Below are 14,780 nucleotides of genomic sequence, written 5' to 3'. Positions count from 1 at the left end.
GGAAAAAGGTGAAGAAATGTGGAGATCCGTGAGAGAAGGTCCACATGTTCCGGTCAGACAAACTGTAAGAGATGTTGATGCAACTCTTTTAGGCCAAGAAGAACAGTGTCAGGCACCTCTCACTGCAGCCGACATAGAGAAACTGCATGCATACCAAGTTGCATTTTCAAAGATGGTGTTTGGTGTTCCTCCATCTCTCTTTGAGCACATCAAATTGTGAAAATCTTCTAAAGAGATTTGGGAAACTCTCCAAGACCTGTTCGAGGGATCAGAAAATATGAAGGATAAGCGCTTGACCTCGATCGTGAATGAGTTTGATACTTTCACTACAACTCTCGGTGGGTCTTTTGCCTCATCCTCCAACAGATACTGAATCGTCGTCAACAACATGACAGCTCATGGGATTGTCCGAACTCCGTTGGAATACAATCTTAAATTCATAAATAGTCTTGGTAAAGGATGGGGAAATGGGAAGTCGTGTCTTCAGAGTAATGGATCAGTAAAAAAGCTAAAGCTTTACCAACTGTTTGATGAACTTCAAGGACATGAATCAAATGTTGCTCAAACATTGAGAGAACTCTCAGGAGGTCCTCTTGCTTTTGTTAGTTCTTTTGATCCTCACGTCTCGAACCCCTCTGTTTTGGACCCATTCAAAGTTGTTATCCCAACTATCCCACCTATTCAACCCTCTCCACCTACTTTACCTGCTTCTGCTAGTTCAAACTATCAGCTTTATGGAGACCTCGACCTTGAAGCAATGGACTCCGAACTTCGCTTTCAACAAGAGTTTGCTTTAAATTCCATGAAATATAAGCGACCTTTCAATCCCACTCACAAACCATATCACAACTCTTTCCAAGCTCCTCATCAAAGTAATCCCCAACAAGTTCCCAAACCTTCAGAAAATCCACCTTCTTATAAACCCAACATCTCTACAACAAATCATCCCTTGGAATCCCACGAGATTCCGAAGTCAGAAAAACCTAAGATCATTTGTCACAAGTGTGGTCATGAAAATCACTATGCCAAAGACTGCTTGGCTGAAGCGCCACAAAAACCCAAGATCAAGGACTCTGCAAACTATGCACGTCAAGCCCAATAAATGGTAGCTAACCCAAATCCAATAAGATATGAACCTCATCTATAAAGCCTATGGGTCTTCCATAGAACCCAGTGAGAAGATGGAAAGTGAATCGAGTCGTCTTAAGTTACGTTTCGATGATAGGAAGCTTAAAATATACTCTTTAGAATGTGAACTTGTAATGTCACAAGATGAATGTATCATTCTTAAAGACAAATGTGAAATCACTTATTCCGAAAGAAATGTTTTAATTTCTGATAACAAATGTTTGAATGCAAAAATTGATGCTTTACATCATGCCATAGACATTCTTAAAGCCAATGAACGGATGACTCTCAATTTTCGTCATCCTTGGTCCAAAGCACCTGGTCTCCGAAGCTAGTTTTCGAAACCAATTTCTCGTCCCTTGATGAACTTACAAGACTTAAATTTTATGGGAGACATTCCGAATCACACATTCGGATACCCTTGTCTCACCATTGTAACCCCTTCCCGAGACCTCTGACCGATTTTCATCCCTAATTCATGAGTTTCAACCCATAGTTGTTAAGTGTCTTGATTTCATGCCTCTTCTGCCTCTGATACCCCTGGACCTGAATCTGACCTCGGAATCCCTCCGTAGCATCACCCATACTATAGTTCAAGGTCTAAACCACAGTACTCCGAAAAATTATATCATTGAGTAAATAACTCCGGAGACAACTGGACCTAACTTAGATAAATCGGACTTTGTCTGGGCATCTTTTGATAGTGACGTTGAAGAAGAAATCGTAGTAAATTAACAATCTTGTGTCTCTAATTTTCAAGTGATTTCAAAAACCACCTTAGTACCAATCGAACCTAAGTTTAACAACCCATCTGTTTGCCAAACTTCCAAGTCATCATCTGACTCCAGGAAGAAACCTTCATTAAATAGAAAAAATGTCGTTGATCCTAATATAGAAGCCAAAAATGCCCTAAAAAGGAAATTAGGTCAAGACATGATTCCAAATTCATTGAGAATTCTAAGAAGAAAGTATCTCGTACTGTGAGCCCATTCACTAGGAACCATAACACCTTTGCGCCTGTTAAGATTCTTAAAAGGCCTTCTAATCCTCCTAGCTTGGTAGCTCAAAACAAAGTTGTCAGTCCCATTCCGAAAAAGTATGTTGATACTCATCTTACTAATACCAACTCTTCTCAGACAATTTCTACAGTGTTCATTGCTAAATCTGATGGTGTACGACTTTTAAACCACAACAACTTTCTAATTCAAAATGTGCCATCAAAAGTAGCAACCAAAGAACGAGTTGCCAAAAACACTGTTACTCAAAAAATCTTCAAATGATTCGAAACAAAAATTTGAGTGGAAAATTAAAAATATCAAAAAAGAAACTGCAAGTCCAAGTAACACTATGATTCCTACAACTCCGAAAAATGTTGGTCCAAGAAAAGTTGTTCCGAAATACCCTGTTGTTGAATATGATTTTTGGATTAATGAAAAAACCATGGCTTTATGCTTCTTTCCACAAGGATATCGGAACAAGTCCTCTAAGACATATGTTGCGCAGAAGTCACAACATATGTCCAAAGCCCCTTCCCATGTCCCAAAACTAACTCGGAGCCTAAAAAACTCCAAAATTCACTAGTTTTTGCAGGCACTCTATGCTTCGGAACAGGATACAATATGGTATATTTATAGCGCTTTTTCCATGCACATGACGAGGCAGAAAGTTTTTCTGCATGATCTTAAACATTCACCAAATGCTAGCTATGTGACATATGGAAGCAACCCAAACTCTCAGATCCGAGGTTATGGCATCCTCACCAACAGAAACTTCTCTATATCAAATGTGGCATATGTAGCTGACCTTAAGCATAACCTACTTAGTGTGGCTCAAATTACTGATGCAAATCGTCGAGTTGAATTCTGCAAGAAACATAGCTACGTCATGAAAGAAGACCGGAAAGAATGTCTCATCAAATCAAACCGCACCAAGCATATGTAACCTCTAGACATCAACATGATCATTGGCAAACCTCAGCTTTGTATATTCTCAAAAGTCGTTCCTGACGTAAGTTGGTTATGGCATCAGAGGCTTCCTCACTTAAACTTCTGATACATGAATGATCCTTTTTTCGGTGAAATGGTCAGTGATCTTCCACTCCTCAAGTTTGAAAATAATCATTTATACGTTGCGTGTGAATGTGGGAAGCAGTCCAAGAAAGGTCATCATGTTATCATAGAAAAAATCAATTTCGGAACCATTAGAACTCCTTCATATTGATCTTTGTAGACCGTCCACTGTAGAAAGTCTAGATCACAAAAAGTATATTCTTGTTATTGTGCATGATTTTACAAGGTTCACTTGGGTCTTCTTCCTCAGGCTGAAATCTGAAATAGCCTTAGAACTTAACATGCTTAACAAAGGAATTGAAGTTCTCGTCAAACTACCGGTGCAACGAATCCGACGGGATAATGGTTCGGAGTATACCAATGTGTCCATTGAGGAATTCCTCTCTGGGAAAGGTATTGACCATAATTTCTTAGCTCCCTACACTCCACAACAGAATGGTGTGGTCGAAAGACGTAATAGAACCTTAGCTGAAGTTGCTCGATCGATGCTCAATTTTGCAAATCTTCCACTCTATCTTTGGGCTGAAGCCGTCTCTACTGCCTGCTTCACTCAGAATCGGAGCATCATCAATCAACACCTCAGCATGACACCGTATGAAGCAATGAATGGTCGAAATCTGAGTATTTCCTTTTTACATGTCTTTGGCTATCGGTGCTTTATCAAAAACAATTGTGATCAGCTCACGAAATTTCAGCCTAAAGTCGATGAAGAAATTTTCCTTGGATACTCAACAAAATCAAAAGCTTACCGAGTCCTGAATCGTAGTACGCGTGTTCTTGAAGAAAGTTTTGATGTCACCTTTGATGACAATTATGTTCGGAATTCTGGCCCAACTCATGTTAAAACCCACATCATGGAGTCCGAATCTCTATCGCCAGGATGTCCGAATACTCAAATCACTCATGAGGTTGACTTTGAAACCCTGTTCGGACCATCAGAAATAGTTGTTCATTTGGAATCTTGATCAAGACCGTCCTCAACTTCAGCTCAAGTCTCTCAAAATGTTTCTGGTCCAACCCCCTACTTTCCTCCATTTGATTCTGATCCATTTCAACCTTCTCAAGTTGAGGTAGAGAATGGTTATTCCTCTCTTGAATTAAATATTGATGGATTCCAAGATGTAACGGATCAATTTGCTGAATTCGATCCTATTCCGACAACAATTACGATGATGTTGACTTCTTTGACTTTCCGACCGAAGACGACGTTAATATCTTCGGTTTAGAAGTTCAGGGGGAGCATCATCCTCAAATCCAAGTTGTTTAGGTGGAGAAACACAATCCCATCATTGATATTGGATCATTAGCTACACAAGAGCTTCCAAGACTACACATCTGGACAAAGGATCATCCTCCGAACCAAGTTATAGGAAATCTCAACGCCGGTGTACAAACTCACTCTGCCACTAGCATCCAAAATGAATGTCATTTCTCGTAATTCATCTCAATTGTTGAACCAAAATCCATCAAGGAAGCATTAGAACATGCTGACTGGATTACAACCATGCAAGAAGAGTTGGCAAAATTCGAAAGAAATGAAGTATGGACTCTCGTCCCTCCTCAAGATCACCCTATTGTTGGCACAAGATGGGTTTTACGGAACAAGCTAGATGACATTGGAGTAATCATTCGAAATGAGGCAAGATTGGTTGCCAAAGGCTTCACTCAGATTGAAGGACTCGACTATGACGAGACCTTTGCTCCGGTTGCTCGCCTTGAAGCCATCAGAATCTTTCTTGCCTATGCAGCTCATAAAGGCTTTAAGGTTTACCAAATGGACGTCAAAAGTGCTTTTATAAATGGTGAACTGGATGCTGAAGTGTATCTTCAACAGCCTCTCGGTTTTGTCAATCTTTCTTATCCGAATCATTGCTACAAACTCCGAATAGTTGTTTATGGCTTCAAGCAAGCTCCTCGCGCCTTGTACGAGACTCTTACCGATTTTCTAAAGCGTTTCAGTTTTCAAAGAGTAATTCTTGATCCTACCGTGTTTCGAAGGTCAAATGGAAAACATCTCATGCTTTTTCAAATATATGTTGACGATATCATTTTTGGATTTACGGATTCATCAATGGTTGCTGATTTCGCCAAACTTATGATTAGTCGATTCTAAATGAGTATGAATCGGGAACTAAGTTTCTTCCTTGGTCCGCAAATCAAACAAATCAATCGAGGAATCTTTATTCACCAAGAAAAATACATCTCCGAGCTCCTCAAGAAATACTCAAAGGACACCTATGCCTATGCAAAGGTACCTATGGGTTTCAGACACAATATCTTTTTGGACCCATCAGGTATTTCTGTTGATGAAAAAAAGTACGGAGGGATGATTGGATTGCTATTATATTTAACAGTAAGTCGTCCGGACATGATGTTTTCTACATGTTTGTGTGCCAGATTTCAGGTCAATCCAAAGATGTATCATATTTTGGCTATGAAGCAAATATTACAATACCTTAAGGGTACAAAGATTCTCGGAATCTAGTACCCATCAAATAAGAGATTCCTTCTACAAGCCTACTCTGATTCAAACTATGGAGGTCTTCAAATGGACAGAAAAAGCACCTCTGGTGGCAGTCAATTTTTGGGTGGAAGATTGGTTAGCTGGTCCTCCAAGAAATAGAACCGAAATGCACTTTCAATAGCCGAAGCGGAATACATTGTTGCTACTAGTTACACTTCTCAAGTTTTTTGGATGAAATCACAGTTTTTGGATTATGGTTACCAGTTTCAACAAATTCCAATCTATTGTGATTCTCAAAGTGTCATTGCGATTTCACATATTCCAATTCAGCACTCTATGACGAAGCGCATTGATGTACGGTACCATTTCATTAAAGATCATGTTTTAAAAGGAAACATTGAACTTATTTTTGTTCCATCTGACGATGAAATTGCTAAGGCATTAGATGAAACCAAATTCAATGGTTTTCTATGGAAAATGGGTATGATGTTGCCTGATCCTAAATTCTTTCAAGAGGCTTGCACTCTCTAATGATATCATCAGGAAGTGAAACAATTCCGAAGTCAAAACTGTTTTTCGTCTCGGAATCGTTTCCTCTCGGAATAAATAAGATCATTTTACGTGTCTTTTTGTCTAACATCTTCTTCCAGTTTAAATTGTTCAGCTCACCTCGTCTTTTGAAGTTTATATGACCAATATAGTTACATTGGCATTTTGTTTGATCTCGCCTCGGAACCTATCTAAAAAACTGTGATATAGAATTCACCTCGAAATTCAAGTCCGAAATGGTAATGAGCCTTCACCTCTTACCCCTGTCTGAGATCTGACTCTTTTCATCTCAGAATCTCAAAATCTGTTTAAAATATGTCCTGTAAGGTCTTCTTCCCTTTTACCTATGATATTCAGTCTATGTTTGTGCAATCTCGGACTCTATATCATGTACAAGTGTTTTCATTTTTCACCTCAGAAGTATCTTACGACAATTCATCTCGGAACTTCCTTGCTCCGAGATCACTTTCTTGAAAAGAAGTTCAAAAAGTTTTTCATTATTTTTTTTGAAACTTTTTTCTTAATAACTCACAGTTAGTTTTTTAAATGATTATCTTTTAATCCTAGAAAATCGCACTTTTTGCACACGTCTCAATAAAGTGAAAATCTTTTCAAATGAAACGACGGTTTCCATTTTGCACGTCTTTCCATTGTATATTTCTTCATCACAGGTCAACTAATACCAAATGTGGCAACACATTTAATGTGATCCATTTCTAAAACTGTGTATAATCATTACACTTTTTTTCTCAACCCGACCCGATTTCTCAACCTATAAAAGGATCACAAAACCCACTTGATACCTTTTACGCGCCAATCATCTTCTTCACTTTCACTCTGCAAAAATTGTTCTTTGATCTCTCAAAACTACGACGTCCTCACAAAAAGCCCCTGAAACCTCAAAAACTGTTCCCAAAAATAAATCCTCTAAAGGTTCTGCTTCTTCCTCCTCAATTGAATCGTTCCTTCGAGACACCGCGCAACTCTCTTCTCTGGATCCCATGGACTATGACGAGTCAATCAGAGTTATGATCTAGTTCACATCCCGGCATCCCATTGCCGTTCCTCTCACAAAAATCCCAAATCCACCAATTGCACTTCGTCTCCTTCACACCACCATTGACAGAATCAAAATTGAAGATGGGGTTCTTGAAGTAAAGATTACTGGAGATCGTATTGTGCCTCTCTCTAGAGAGATGTTTCTAAGAGCGATTGGAAATCCTGAAAACCCTAAGATTTTTACCGTACAAGAACCTACGTTTGAAGAGTTTCAGAAATTTCTCAACCACATTGGGTATGCAGAAGAGTTCAAGGCGAAATAGTTCAAAAAACCGGCAATTCCTGGTCTACGGATAGACTCATGCACCTCATCCTTCGAGGTCTCTCTGGTAAACAAGGAGGAACAGACACCATGAGTAAAGATTGGCTTTACGTTGTCTATAGTATCTTCTCAGGGAAGACAAATGTTGTTGATCTAAAAGAAGTCTGGTGGCAAGATTTTCGGAAGTTCTCTGTGAAGAGAAAGCCTCAAGAGATTTCGAGTCCGAGATTCTGGGTTCTTACCATTCAATATCTATATAAAGAGAGGTAGGAACCAATTCCACTCAACGTTATTCCGAAAGAGGTATTTCTAACCTTTAAAGCTGTTAAAATTTATCGCCTTCCGAACCAGGCATCATTCGGACCTACACACAGACTGTCTGAACACATGTTAGCCTCACTACCATCCGAGTCCCTTTTCTTGAAACATCATGTAGATACTTTGATTTTGTACGACCCAACACAATCTACCTCAGTCCCTATTGAGCCCACATCGGATGTGGCTAAACCAGTCTTGACAGGTGGAAAGAAAAAGATGGCAGCCAAGCGAAAGACTTCTCCCTCTAAACCAAAAGATAAAAAGAGAACAAAAGTCGATGCTTCCTCTCAAAAGGAATATATCAAGGACATTTTGATTGAATGTGGTCATCCTCTCACCCCACCGAGCCACTCTTTCGAAGTACCCTTCGGAGTTTTAATAGCACATGCACACACCCACGAGGAGTCTCCTCATAATCCACCCTCACCTTCCCAACAAGGTGATGCTGGTGTTGCACATAAATCCTTGCACCCCACCCGGAACACACCCATGAGTCACCTTGTATATCCCTCCTTCTTCTTCTACACAAGAACGATTTGAGGCCCCTGCCTTGGATCCTAAGTTTTGCGAAGCTGGAGTAGTCCCTCCAACCTCGTAAACTACAACTGTTATGATACCTGGTTCAGGTAAAGGATGACCAGGTTCTAATGATCGCGATTGGTTAGATTTTGTCAGCAGGGCTCAGTCAAGGATTCCAGAGCTTACACGTTCACAAGTCGAAGCTACTCTCATCTCTACGAGAATCGAGCTATTCAGCGCAATCTTTCGTTTATTGTTCCATCTGATGATTTCACTGATCAAGAATTTGCATCAGGAGAGACTCATCAAGAAAACATCATCTCGGACGATCCTTCGAACTCTACCCACCATGATGCATTACATCTTCATCCTGATAAAGAGCATTGAACTGATTTCATGTTCGATGATGACAACGTCTCCGTTGTTGCTCCTCTGGTTTTCTTTTCTTTTCACATTTTGCAGAAGCCATCATCATCACGGACCATCTATGACTTCGGTCTTTCACCGTCTTCATCAGAGCCTGTTGATGAAGAAATCCAAGTTGATAATCAAATAACCACTACAAATAATCCTAGTCCTTCCGAACCTCCTTTCAATCAAGAGTGTGATAAAGCCAAGTCTGAGAGTTCCACCTCGGACACTAGATCATCGGCTAAAAACCTTGTTGATCCATTTGCCTTGTTGGAACTCTGAGACAACGTTTCGGCTATAATCTCAAAGGTGGAATCTCTAGACAAATCAGTTGCCCGAATTGACTCCAAAATTGATGCCAAAGTGTCTGATCTCGACTCAAAGCTTAATGTCATTCTCCTCTCCCTATCCAAAGTCAAGAAACCAGGGTCCTCAGATGCAGAAAGAGCAGAACAGCTGGATCAACTCATCTCCTACGACACAAGCACACTATTGAGGAGGTTGAACAAAAATTCAACTCAAGTCTATACCACTACCTTGACATAATCACTACCATGCTCAAGGTTCATGATGACATGATCAACACCACCAATGAGCTGATAAAACAAACCCATGTCAGGCATGAAAAGAAAATTCAGAGAATGGAGAAAGAGATCAAGAAGATAGATGAAATGAATCTTATAATGTAGCAAGTACTCATCAAACTCCTCCGAGCTTGTTGGAATATTGTTGATGTTCCGAACAATAAGTTCGATGAAATTCTTTCCATTCTTTCCTCCCTCTTCGACCACTTAAAAGCTCAAGCTCCTACCTCTACAGCATATGATGCCCTCATTTTGCAGATGAACACCAGTTTCCAAAAGGTTTTTGATAGGCTTTCGGAATTTCAAAGCTTAACTATACTTGCCTTGGTTGCAGGGCCATCCGATGCAAGAGGGGGAGAAGAACCAAGCAAAAGAGATCATACCATCTCCTGGAAGCCTGCCTCAGATTTTACACTCCGAGATGAATTTGACGATGATGATGTTCAAATTTTGTTCACAGGTATCCCTTCTGATGATGATGAAGAAGTTGATTATATCACAAATGATGTGATTGGATTTGAAGCTCCAACGAAATTTCCGGCGAAATCTCTCTCAGAGGAAGAACGACGGCTATGGTCTACAATTACCTAGCCATCATCCTTAGCTGAAGTTTTACAAAGAAGTCGTGAAGTGGCCAAGGCGAAGACTAAGCTCACGATTAAAGCATTCCAAGCTACCCAGTAGATGTTGCCTCCGATTCCCTCTCCGAGAATAGTTCCAATTGATGAAGGCTCTCCACTTCGGAAGCCTGACAACATACCGGAAGAGCCTCTCATTCCTTCCCCTCCTGAATTCACAGTCACTGAGAACATTCAATAAGTCATTGATGACTTGAAGAAACAAGACTAAGGCAAGAAGCCTATCTCGGAACCCCAAAGCTATGAACCAACTGCCAAGAAGTCTGAAGGGTGGTCTCAAGCACAAATAGATCAAGCCCTTGAAGAAAGCCTTAGAATTCATGCTCTCAAAGACAACCCAAATCCAATGCTAGGGATTTCCCCACTCTGTCGTGATGGAATAGTTCATGATCTAGACATCGTGTCATTCATGTATTATGATCTACCAACCCAAGACTTGGACCATATTAATCTCCCCATCTCTCCCCATGGCAAGTTCTACATCAAGTTTTCTCCTCTCCACCCAGAACACGATCCTCAAATGATCATCAAAACCGAAAGGGAAAGACTGAAGACATTTTATCCCATGAACGCTCAACCACAAATGGAAGTGTGGTCTCGGAAAAGAATCACAAAAATCTTTGGGTTTGGACAAAAAGTTCAAAGTAAATTTGATTTGAACTTCATGATGTACATATATCACTTCTATCGGAACAAGTCAAAATAGGTCACCATCTCAGACGCCGAATCCCCCTCCATAAATCAAAATGACATCTTGACCATTGCTGCACATTTTTGAACTCGCCAAAACGATCAGATGAGCATTGTTGCCTATAATGCAGCCATGAACTACTTAAAAGACTATGTGGCTAAATTTTGTCAATGTGACTTCGAACTTGCTCATTTCTTCGGATCTGAAAATTTCTTGGCAAAGATTGACTACAAGCTTACTAAAGCTGAAATTCTTGTTGTAGGACTAATTGATGAACCGATGTTGGGATATGTTTATTTGAAAAAGAAGACAAACAAGAAGGACTTCTTCCGAGTCTTCGACAAGCATATCGTCCCCTCCAAAGATCTTCAAAAGTTCATCAAAAATGCAGCCAAGTCAGAAGCCCCAGAGCATGTGAAGTCCACGTTCATAAGTCAACTTCAATGGTATCTGGAAGTCCGAGACAGGCCGTATAGAGCTTATGTGTTCATCAAAGAAGAAGCTAACTAAGCTGAATTGATTGCTAAGTTAACTTAGGGGGAGATTGCTGAAATATGAAAAGTGAACCTCTACTAATCACAAGTAATGAAGATCTAAAGTCAGTTGAGTCCGAGATTAGTGAAGTATGAGATAGAGATGGAGTAAGAGATAGAGATCGTTCCGAGATGAAAAGCAGTTCTGAGATCTACAGTCTGTTCGAGCATTTAATATTTCTTGTCTTATTATTGATGTAACATTTCGTAGGACTTTCATTTATGTATCTTTTTGTCACACCCCCAAACCAGACGGCGGAAACGTCTGGGGGCTTGTGCGTGACATCATCCTTGGAGTATCATCACATAATATATAATTGAAACATAACATCATCATCATCACGCATGTAATATAACAACATACATTGTTTACATCGAGTATTGTGTTTGAATAATACATGCCAAAATAATTAGAGTATGATGAAATAAAATATCACAAAACATCCATTAGTTTGTTCAGCCCAACCTACTTCAACGGTTTCATGAGAATACAAGTTAATTTAAAAAGGTCAACATAAAAATGTTGGTGAGTTCATAAGCTTGTTTGAGAAAACGATTTGTATAACTTTGTAATCACAAGAAAATCCTGTATTTTCTTAAAATAGTTTAGTATGTTTGTGTCCGTTCTTGTATTAATGCATGTGGGTTATTGTTTAATAGATTGTCAAAAGTGAATGAAGAGAATGTAAATAGAATGCCCCCAGACAACCCTATGTTGCCTGTAAAAGAGAATGCCGGTATGTCAACCCCCGAGGTCGAGTACCGGCGCGAGTATGTTCCCAAGTAATCCAAAGAGAAAAGAGAATGGTCTCCCGTAAATTTCATAATGTTAATTCCTCTAAGTGGGTCGTTATAACCATACTAGATAATGACAATTTTGCCTGTCTTGGCGTTTATGGACGCTGACAGAATAGAATAAGGTTTTCGTCACCCTAGACTGGTTTAGTCTAACTGTAGCGAACAGCTCAGGTGTGGGGTGTCATCCCCGTATAGATATATACACAAACCCCCACTCTCCCTCCAAGAGACTCTGGTTATAACTACAGGCTACGATCGTACACTCAATAGGTGTCAACCGACAGATCTCACTAGATCCTTAATCGAATTTACCCGAAGAGAAACATATAAAACACATTCCAGGCCCAATGAACCATGTAAGTGAACAACTAAGGCTCACTAAACATGTAAGTCATTTCCAGGCCCGAAAGGAATGAGATTATATAACATGGGCCCAAAATATATGTAAAAGGACAACTAAGGCCCATTTCACATGTAAGGTATTTACATGCCCAAATAGCACGCATGTTAATGGGTCAATGAGGCCCAATAAACATATAAAGAGTATTCACGACCTATCAAGCATATAAATGGGTCACCAAGGATCATTAATCATGAAAATTACATAATTAGCCTGTTTGTTACTATATTGCTAGTTTTAGCTCAATTAATTACCAAAATGACATAAAAGGCCTACCTTTTGTAAAAATGACATTCTTAGCCCATTAAGCCAAAAATTTACATTTGAGGTCCAATTTTTGGTAAATATAACATTTTAGGCCCCTTTTTGGACAAAACTTGTATTTAAGGCTAGTTTTTGTAAAAATAACATTTTTAACTCACTTTTGTCAAAAATATCATTTTTGGCTTGATTTTTATAAAAAGTATATATTTTCGGCCCATTATAGATAATTTCATCTTTTTGGCCAAAATTTTATAATTTCACATCTTTAACCCTTCTTATCAAAATTTACATTTTTGGCACAATTTTGTTGAAAATGACATTTAAGCCCACAAAAGATCCAAACTTTCAATTTTTGGGCCTAAAACCGTAAGAAGCCCGAATAAGGCCCATTTATGAAAATGTTTACATTTTTAGTCCTTGTAAGGTCTCAAATGTCGAGATTAGCCATGTTTAGCAAAAATTTCCTTTTGAGCCCCTTACTAGTCGTGAGTTACATAAATAACCCATACTTTTGTCATTTTGTTGATTTTAGCCCTTTTATGAAGTTTTTCTTAGCTTTAAGTAACTTAAATGTATTTTAAACCTTTTTCTTGTAAGACGAGTTGAAATGAGTGTTATGTTATACCAATATCATCATCTTTTAGTAGATCTTTAAGTTCATGAAGTTTATAACACATAAGCACATATACAACTAGAAAAAAAACACACAAAATCATGCATACACACATAGATCTACACAAAACAACTTGTATTATCCCCTAAAACAAAGAAAAATTCGAAAATAGGGGGTATGAACTCACATTGCTTTGAAGGTCTTGGTTTTTGGTGAAGAATGGATGAGATATCGGCCCTAGCAAGCTTCTTGAGGAGATTTTTCAGATCTATGAAGTTCTAAGAGCATGGATCATGAAATGAAGTGTTAAGGAGTGAAGGATTTATCATAAAATGAAGCTAATCATCTTGTTTAGAGAGTAGCTTACCCAAAAGTGATGATCTTTGATGAAGTGTTCTTGAACACCACACAAACACACACGAACTTGGAGAGGGATATGAGATTTTCTTGAGAGCTCTAGAGAGAATTCTTGGGTGAGTTTGAGAGTAAAAATGATGGTGGTGGGGTGGTGGTTTCGGCCGAGACTAGAAGAAGGGAGGGGGAGAGAGAAGATTAGGTAATACTTAGTGGTTAATTGTTATCTTACCTAAATATTTGTGGGGTAATATACATGTTTACATGCAAAACAATATGGAGGTGTCACAAATCTAGCCATCTCCACATTTTTTTTTATAGTTGGGCCGAGAATAAGGGAGAAGAAAGGAAAAGGGAAATAGTTTGGGCCTTACTTGCTTGATTTCGATATCATGAGGTCCAAGTTGATGGTTTTCGGCTTATTGGGCCCTTATGAGGGTTCACGGCCCAATAATGATAAGGAAAAAGGGTTTACGGCCTAATGAAACCCAAGAAGATAGTTTACGGCCCATTAGGGCTTATGAAACCATTTACGGCCCATCATGGCCCATGAGAAATAAGGTGAGTCATCCTAAGCCCACATGACCCAAAATACTTTAGTTTCATGAATGTGGGTCCAATTAGATCCCAAAATACCCAACTTGAAAGTTTTTTGGCCCCTCAGGCCCAATATGAGGATCCTAGTCCATAATAAACTTGAACCGGGATTTTAAGGGTTTTCAACCCATAGTTGAATTTGTGAGATGTATTGTATTAGATTTTGAACTTTACTCAGGAGTTTTGATTCAAATAGATGATTTCATTTTAGCATATAGTATGATTTTCACTTAAAGTACGAGTATTACAATAGTTGATGTTTACATGGTAATAGAATTTCCTAGCTAAAAATGCTAGTTGTGACACTTTTGGATAATCAGCTTGTCAGTGACTGGTTATTATTCAGTCCTAGGAATGTTTTCCAGTTTGTACGATGTTCCTCCTTAGTCTATTTAAGGAGTGATTGAGTGACAAGAAATACAAGTATTGTTACTCCAAAGATAACAAAAATTCTCTTTACTTGTCTTTCACTTTTCTCTCAAGTCAAGATCTTTCACAAACATTCTTGTTGTTCATTAATTGTATTTGC

The sequence above is a fragment of the Lactuca virosa genome, chromosome 6, assembly GCF_052849685.1.
Source record: "Lactuca virosa cultivar CGN04683 chromosome 6, Lactuca_virosa_CGN04683_v6, whole genome shotgun sequence".
NCBI classification, from domain to species: Eukaryota; Viridiplantae; Streptophyta; class Magnoliopsida; order Asterales; family Asteraceae; genus Lactuca; species Lactuca virosa.
This window is presented reverse-complemented; position numbering follows the sequence as displayed.